Raw genomic sequence first — 9,068 nt, 5'->3', positions numbered from 1 at the left:
CTTATTTGGCTATTTCTTCAAAATCTTGAAATCTCCTTTGCAAGAATAGCCAACTCTTCATCTTTTAGCCAATGTGGTGACTTCCATTTCCTCTTCTTCTCCCCAAGCAATCTTCATCAACAAATGGACTTGGGATCCAAGGTGCTCATAAAAAATATACTCAAGAGCCTCCCGCTTCATGAATAGGCTTTGCAAGTGTTGTAGTTCCCAGGCTTGGCTCCTTGTAAATGGCCTTAAGGCAAGTGGGCTTGCATCAATTTTAAACTCCCTATCCTTGTGGCTTGCTCTGCTAATTTCTAAAACTATTCGAAGACAGACCTTGAGAGGTATCATTAAGCATGTACTCAGAAATTCTACCATTGACGAAGAAGTAGAGGAGTAACGGATACTGCTGATACTTACTTTTATATGCAATGAAGTTTAATAGACAATAACAAGAAACCAAAATAATTGTCGGAGTATAAAGGCAAAAAGAGGAACAAATAAGACATCTATGAGTTCTATGGCAATGAGAGAAATACCTGATTCAAAGCACACTTTGACATTTCATACTCAGCTACCAAAATTCAAATACCTATAAGCTTAAAAAATGATTAGAATTGCCCAATTGCACAAAACACTGATGCAATTTGACCAATGCCAAAAATCTTCTTCTTTTTTTTTTTTTTGGCCAAACTCATCGGCGGCCCCCGTGGTCGTCAAGATCTTTCACCTAGACACCTAAACTCAAGGTTGTTCCTATTGAACACTCAACCTAATAAAAAACTGTCCTATTGGACAAAAAATGCTGACATGGCAAAAAAAATGTAGCTCACTTTCCTTTGGCGCGTTAATGGCTCAAATAATAATATATATAATTTTTTTTGGCAAAAATTTCATCTTTTCTCTTTCATTGATATATAACTTTATAATAAATAAATAAATAAATAAAACAAAAAAGCTATCTTTGGAAGATGGCAGTCGTCTTCTCCGACATTGAACGTCTTCTCCGACATTGAATATAAATTGTGCATTAGTACCTATGATGAGAAACTTTATAAATTTGGGGTGATTGGACCTTCTAGTTTCTCTTGTTGCAAAGAAGAAACTATGCATAATCTTTTTGTTGATAGTGAATTCGCAAACTTGTGGAAACATTTTGGAAACTTCTGATCTACTAATGATGAGTTGATATTTCAAAAAAAAAAAAAATTGGTTCGCTTAGTGGGATTAGTATTAATAATAGTTAACCTCATTCCCAATTGTAGGTTGTGGTTTTTCAACCACCATTTTCACCACCTTGCTCGCCGGAAAAAGTACAGATCCGCCATTGCCGTCACTCTCTCTCTCCCTCCCTCCCTCCCCTTCTTAAAACACGTCTTATCCAAAATTAGAACTAACGGATCTAAAAATAATAGTTGTTCCTTCGATTTATGAGTGGGACGAACTAATGAAAGAGGTAATAACGGATCTAAAAACAATAGGTTGTGGTTTCTTTTCAACCACCATTTTCACCACCTTGCTCGCCGGAAAAAGTACGGATCCACCATTGCCGCCACTCTCCCTCCCTCCCTCCCTTGCAACTTTTCCTGGGGGGGGGGGGGGGGGGGGGGCGAAGCTCCATGTTTTCCGTTAGGGAGGGGTTTCTGTCGATGGAATGGGTTTTCTAGGAAATTGTTTTTTTATTTTCCTTTATTATTAGTTAAATTGGTTTAAATAATGTTTTTTCCGATAAATAATTTATGAGCCAAAATGCCACATGTAATCAATTAATTGGCTACTTTGCCACGTCATTGGCGGGTGTATTACACTCTCCTTATTTTTTTGCTCATTGTCAAAAAGTGTCCAATAGGACAGTTTTTGAATAGGTTGAGTGTTCAATAGGAACAACCCTAAGTGTAGGTGTCTAGGTGAAAAATCTTGACGACCACGGGGGGCGCCGATGGGTTTGGCCTTTTTTTTTTTTTTTTTTCGATTTAACAGTTTTTCATCAGTAATCAGTACCAAGATGGTATTGAAAAGGTTACAAAATTTGGACTTGTCTCAGATTACATGACAAAAGACTCTAAAAAATCCAGAAAGTCTGACATATCAGCAGCAACAGACCTAGTATTCCAAAACAACAATTTCTGAAAGCATCTATATTAATAAGAGCTATAAACCTATATTTTGAAATAATATCAATTTCCATAAGGCATTCTTGTCATTATTCAACCTCCAAAGCCACTTGTATAACAAGCATTTGTTCTGAATTCTCAAATCCCTTATCCCAACACCACCCCTTTCTTTACTTCTACAAACTTTATGCCAATTGACCAGATGCAACTTTTTGTTAGTGGCATTTCCTTGCAATAGGAACTGGTTAGCCTACTTATCCTCTTCTCAACTTCAGTAGAAATAGGAATCAATGATATTAGAATTAGACAAGTTTTCAACATCCCGTCAAGAACGTTATTGATTAATCTCAATCTACCGCCAAAAGACCAGTATTGTCTCTTCCAGGGAATGAACTTCATTTCACACTTGTCAATGATGCCTGCCAAATATTTGTATCTTTTCCTCTAGCCCCAAAGTAAGTCTCAAATAGATAGCAAGAAAGCTTTTAACTTTGAACCCCATGACTCACATATTACAACACAACAACAACATATCCAGTGTAATCCCACAACTGGGGTCTTGGGAGGGTTAGGATGTATACAGACCTTATCCCTACCTTTATGGGGTAGAGAGACAGTTTCCAAAAGACCCTCGGCTCAAAAGAAAAATAACCGACGCAAGATTATAAGAAAGGAGACATCAAAATAGCAAGATACACAATAAATGTAGAAAAAAATAGTAATACACATCAAAGCATAGGAGACAATGCGATAATTGAACACTAATACTAAAACGTATATACACCCACGCTCATATTCAGGTTTGGCCGAACCCAATAGCTTTTGCTTAGACCTTGTATTTGTTTTGGGAAATTCATTGAAATATGTATCAATATTTTACTCCGAACTCAATAACTAAAACAAGCTATGAGTTCGGTAACAAGTTTAGAACTCATAAACTTCAAATCTTGACTCCGCCTTTTCTCACATATATAATACTCCTACCTATAAAACAGGACCTTGAGTAATATGGATAGAACAGTAAGATCAACATATTAGTGAAAAGGAAGTAGAGAAAAAACCTGCTTTGCATTCCACTGAAATGTGATCCAAATTCAGCCGGTGATACGTCCAAGGTCTAAGGGAAATGTATTAATGGATAAGTATACATGGAAAAAATGGGTACTCTTGACGATCTTATGAAAGATGGAAAGGAAGATATATTAAAATTGATCCGGCTGTCCAAAACTAATTTCATATTTGTATATTTAGAAATAATTTAACTTTATAAGATGATTTACCGTCACACAAAGACTTGTTTTGGACCATAAATATCAAAAGTCTTAATCATTCTTTTTTTTTTTCCATCGAATATGATCTACTACTCCTATATCTTGCTCGACCAGTAACTTCTTCTTTTTAAAAAAGGATTCCAAACAACAAAACGGCTGGACGTGTGTTTTTGCTAAACAATCGTTTGGGCCTGGTCACTGCGACCCCCTTTGTGAGGAGGCACACCTTCTCCGAAGTTACGGGGCTATTTTGCCGAGTTCCTTAGAGAGAGTTATCTCGCGCTCCTAGGTATTCTCTATTCTTCCTTTTTTTTTTTAAACTCTGAGTCAAGTCAAATAGTGGTACATAAATTGAAAAAGATGGAGAAGAAATTTTGATAGGGGACACTGGCCCACTGAAAAAACGAGGGAGTGTTGGTGGGAGTATATATATGAAAAAACCAAAATATGGAGGAGGAAATGAGAAAAAGTAAAATAGAAATGTGAAAGAGTCTACATATAAAAAGTGGAAGAGGAAAAAGAAAATAAAGAAAAAGATTAGGAAATTTAAAGGAAAATAAAGTAGATGGAAAAAAGTGATTAGGGATTAATTTCCTTTAAACTACGGTCCCGTTTGTCCATGAGAATTATTCACTTTTTCTAGAATATTTTAGCGAAGTCCAGTTCGAGCACTGTTCAACTATTAAAACGATAATCCGAAATTTTGCGTATCCTTAATGTATTGAGCCTACCTTATTAATCGCACAAAAATAAGTAGGGTTCTATATAAAATATTGAAGTTCCGGAGTCTCAAAGCATGATTAATATACGGCTAAAGTACGTAAAAAAGTATGAAAATGTAAAAGAAAGAGAGTTTAACCAAAACAAATAGGTCCTATAGCGCAGTAAAATACTGCGCTAAAGGGGAAGGCAATATCCTTTAGCGCAAGAAAATCATCTGCGTTAAAGGACTTAACCGTACAAGAGTTACGGTTAAGTCCTTTAACGCAGTATTTTACAGCGTTAAAGGTACTTTTGTTCTCTTTTTTTCTGGGGCATTTTGGTTCAATGTGTCTTTTATTGAGTCATTTGGTTCCGGACTCAAATTTTGACCATCATTTTAAGATGTATTTTTTCACCAAATTGATATGAGAAAAGTTGCAATTTATAGTACTTTTCATTTAGTTTTCAAATATATAATTTTTAATGTTAAAATATCAAGTTAATCTAATCCAATTTAGTTTCAAAGTTTAGTCAAATTGACTCTCGAAAAGTTAAAAGTGCCACATAAATTGGGTCAAAGGGAGTAGTTGTTTATTATGTTTAAACACCGTTAAAAAGCACATTTTCATATGCAAATATCTTACTTTGCTCAACATTATCATATTTAATTTGAAATGATTTTAAACAAATGGGATAAGTTGCATTGGGTAAATTTGAATCTAAAATCACCACAAAAAAGGTCAAAATTAGACTCTATAGCTCTTGATATGTCAAGATTCTATAATAAATTAAAAAAAAAAAAAAAAAAAAAAAAAAAAACTCAACTTTTTTGAGCACGAATATTACAAAAGAGATTGATATTTATAGACATCTTTTCAATATGATGATGAAATCCGTTCTTTATAACCTACGTCCATAAAAATCTTTTTCGTTCATTTGTATTTTATTAAAACTATTAGTAAGCTAAATAGACATTTTGTACGAAAGTTTTGCTTAGATTCTTACAAATTCAAGTCTAAAACCTTATCTTGAACACGTTTACTAAAGACAAAAGGGATAAGGCATCATTAGCCCCCTGAACTATACCCGAAGTTGCTACGACACACTTTATCTTTTCTTAGGTCCTATTACCCCCCTAGATCTTTTTAAAAAGATATAATTATCCCCGTAAACGCTGATGTCCACTCTCATATGGGAGAGTAACATACGCTCTCCTTGCCACACGTATATTTATTTTGTTTTCTTCTTTTTAAAAAAAAAAAAATCGCTAACGTGTCAATTTTTTTAAAAAAATGAAAAACTAAATTTTCTTCAAAAAAAAAAGGAAATATTTAAAAGATCTGAAAATTTGTTTTTTTTTTTAAAACCCTAAAAAAAAAAAAAAAAAAAAAATTGATGCCTTATCCCGAAGACAAAATAAAGTTTAAAATTACCCTAAACTTATTTCAATCATGTATGAACTTTGCCGATAGAAAAAGTCGATCAACATATCATGTTAGAATTTAATACGTATATAACAGCAAGTTAGATAGACATATAGAGTTCCTAATTAGAAATAAAAATAATGAAGAGAAAAAGAAGAAAGCACTGGACATCCTATTCAACAAAAAGCTAAAGAAATTAATCACAATATGGAACTAACAATTATAAAGCTAACCAAGCCTTAAACCTTCAAAAGTTTAGCAACCTGAACTCCTTTGATTTCCTGTTGCAATTGATTTGTACCTGGAAGAATAAAAAATCGAGATTCTTGGTAACTTGATGGCAGATTTCTAAAGTAATTTGGAGAATTCTATGGTAGATGACAAACTCCTAAACCTATAGAGGAGTCCTAAGTGCACGTAATTTTCCTCATGTGGTTTTTGGTTTTAGTTTTCTTTTACAAATATATTAAGTATGTTATTTAGTTTAAATAAGGAAAGTTTTTGATAGCCAAAATTTCAAATTAATTTTAAAAATCTAAATATTAGGAAAATAATTAAAAGTCAAAAAGGACTACAAAAATAATGGTGGGTTTTTTTTACTTTTCCAAAAATAAAATAGGTGAAATATTATAAAAATAATCTATATCTATATCTATCTATATATAATAGGAGAAGCAAAAGCATGTGGTGATGACAAGTGTCACCACCAGAAAATTCCTATTTAAAAAAAAATGTGTAAGTCCAAGAAATTCCAAACTAAAAATACAAAATATAAAAAAATGCAAAATCGGGAGTATTTAAATTTATTCAAAAACGTGTAAATCTGAAAACTGAGTAACCAACTAAATCACAGTATTTGATTTTAAATTAAAAGATAATGGATAACCAACTTCCCAATACATACACTCCCACGTCTCATTAATCGTTTTTTAAACAGATCGTTTTTCTCCACTTTTTTTTCCCCACACACACAAAAAAAAAAAAAAAAAAAAAAAAAATTACTAAATGCAAAAAGATAGGATTCAGTTACACCTGCTCTCATCCCTTATAATAAAATGCAAAGGGTATCGAAATCCTATGCAAACCATTTCAAATCAAATTCTCAGTTACAATGGCATAAAAACAGAGATTAAAATAAACAAAGGAGAAAAATTCACCCCAATACCCCGTATCAAATGAAAACCGCAAACCCAGTTGCATTCAAGCCAAAGAAGAAATCACCATGGGAGAAATATATAAAGGTGTTAGAGGCCGTACTATTAATTCAAATCAGGTATTTTTAAACCATTTTTAGATGAACAATTATTCTTGGGATTTTTGTCAATCCTCCTCCTAATATGAAAGGACATTGGTTATGTAGAGTTCTCACTGACTGAGCATTTCGAAGTTCACATATGGGTCTATTCCAATCAATTACTTGAGTTTACTTCTTTTATTCCTCTTTCTATTTTTTTATTTTTTTTAATTATATAAGGAGGATAACTATGCTGGAAAAAAAAATGTTGAATTTCAAAGTTTTTCACAGTTGTGGCTGAGAGGTGCCAAATGAAATAATAGACTCTAATTTGTTCGTCTATATGGTGAGTGCCGAATTTGTTATTATTTTTTTATGTCAATTTGAAGTATAGATATTTTAATTTCCAGTATTACCTTTACTATCAAGTGTCCATAAAATATAGTAATAACGTTAGCTTTTAGCTCACAAGCATCTTCATTATCTGCAGTGATGAACCGTTCTATTCTGAGAACTCAAGCCAATTTTACAAGCCTTGATCCATAACACTGGTGAGAGAATCCTTTCCCAAGTTTTAAACTTTCCAATATTTAGACTCTAAAGATTGTAAAAATGGGTTTATACAATTTTTAGTTATTCGTTTAACTGAACATGAATGCCCTCTCTTACCACTTTACCTATTGAGTAAGTGGTGAGTTTTTATGTAAATGCTAGCGTTTTTGGTGGTTTTTGTGTAAATACTTAAATCGATGGATACCAGGTTCTTTTGTTCCTCTTCTCAACTTCTTTTCTTTTGTGCTGCCAGTTTCGGCAAGGAACTGAATATACACAAGGAGATGAAGAATCTTTGAGAAGGCGTTACTGGAATCACTCTACAAAACATTGATTTTGCTTCATCGGAGCATCAGAATCTAAACAAAAAATTGGAATGATGGCTAAATTCCATTTGTTATTTATGGTAAATTTACAGCCTCTTTGAAGAAACTGACTACTTCTTCTTTTAAATTATCTGGTTCAAGCAGGATGTCATAAGGTGCCAATATAACTTCTTTATTTTTATATATTTGACTTCTTATAATCAATCAATTCCATTTCATGTTGATTTACTAATCTCATTAGAGCACAGAGGGTCTTTTTTGTTCATTTGAAAGTCATGCATTCGATGAAAATGGAATAAATCATTCTGTTTTTGCACAATTTCTGTTGGAAAGAGCTGTTTATTTGCAATGAAGTTTATTTTCTCATGAATATTCTTCTATTGCAATGCAGTTACATTGAGGAACATGATAACAGTCCTCTCATTGATTGCAATGAAACATTACGACATTTTATTCAATCCCATCAAGTTATTTCAGAAAGCTTATCTGGTGAGACTACTGTTATGTTTTGCAGGATCCAAGATGTGCTTCAATTTGGTCCATGCCCTCGGAAGGAGCAATGGGATTTTATGCGTATTCCATTATGTCATTCTGTCGGAACACCATGTTATACCCCATTTTAACGGGTTAAATTAGGTACAACATATTGGAGATTCCTAGTTTGCTTTATTTTAGGAGTCGCCACCTAATTAATTTTAAGGTGAATTAGGGCACCTAATTATTAACTAAGGTAAAGCTAACTAAACCTCCGTTAATGGTCTGCTTAATTTTCAATTCTAGGTAAGGGTTCTAATTATCCTAAAGGGAAGGGGTTAGGCATCCTTTAAGATCCGTTAACTACGGTTACCGACCAAACTTAGGTTAATTAATTAAGATTAAATATAATGCTTAAATTTTAAGAAAATAGCTTACAAATATCACTAAAGTTTAAAGGAAAATAATATTAGCTAAAATAAAACTTGAAGAAAATAGTAATTTATGAAAAGAACTTTAAAGGCTAATAGGACTTATAAAAGTTATTAAGACTTTAAGGGAAGAATATAATGATGCCATTTAAATAATATTTCATAAATATTGTTAGGGCTTTAAAATGCTACTTAGAATAAAGCTTGTATCAAATATATTAATCTTGCATAAAGGAAATTTCAAATGCCATTTAAAATAAAACTTATAAATATTGCTAAAGTTTTGAATAATAATGCCATTTAAATTAAAGTTTGCAAAATGCAGTGGCTTGCATATAAATAGAAAACTTGAAAGAAAGCTTAGCAGGTTTTAAAATTTGAAATAAAATTATGTTATATGAATTCAGTAATGTAGAAAATCTAGACTTATTAAATAAAATGCAAAAAGGGGTAATGAGTTACCTTCCTCAAACTTTATTTGGTTGTATTCGGCTAAAAATATAGTTTGATAAATCTTGAAGAAATTATTTGTAAATATTCTTGAATATATATTTGTAT

At 32.4% G+C, this 9,068-nt stretch overlaps 1 long non-coding RNA gene across 1 annotated transcript; it reads left to right on the top strand.

The window, feature by feature from the left end:
- The first annotated feature begins 7,144 nt into the window (after nucleotides 1-7,144).
- On the top strand, nucleotides 7,145-8,214 carry LOC132050914 (uncharacterized). Its single transcript, XR_009413522.1, has 3 exons — nucleotides 7,145-7,278; nucleotides 7,533-7,685; nucleotides 8,120-8,214. It is a non-coding gene; the product is annotated as an uncharacterized LOC132050914 (long non-coding RNA).
- Nucleotides 8,215-9,068: the final 854 nt, after the last annotated feature.

The sequence above is a fragment of the Lycium ferocissimum genome, chromosome 3 (assembly GCF_029784015.1).
Source record: "Lycium ferocissimum isolate CSIRO_LF1 chromosome 3, AGI_CSIRO_Lferr_CH_V1, whole genome shotgun sequence".
Lineage (NCBI taxonomy): Eukaryota > Viridiplantae > Streptophyta > Magnoliopsida > Solanales > Solanaceae > Lycium > Lycium ferocissimum.
The sequence above is the reverse complement of the archived record's forward strand: the minus strand, read 5'-3'. Positions and strand labels throughout refer to the sequence as shown.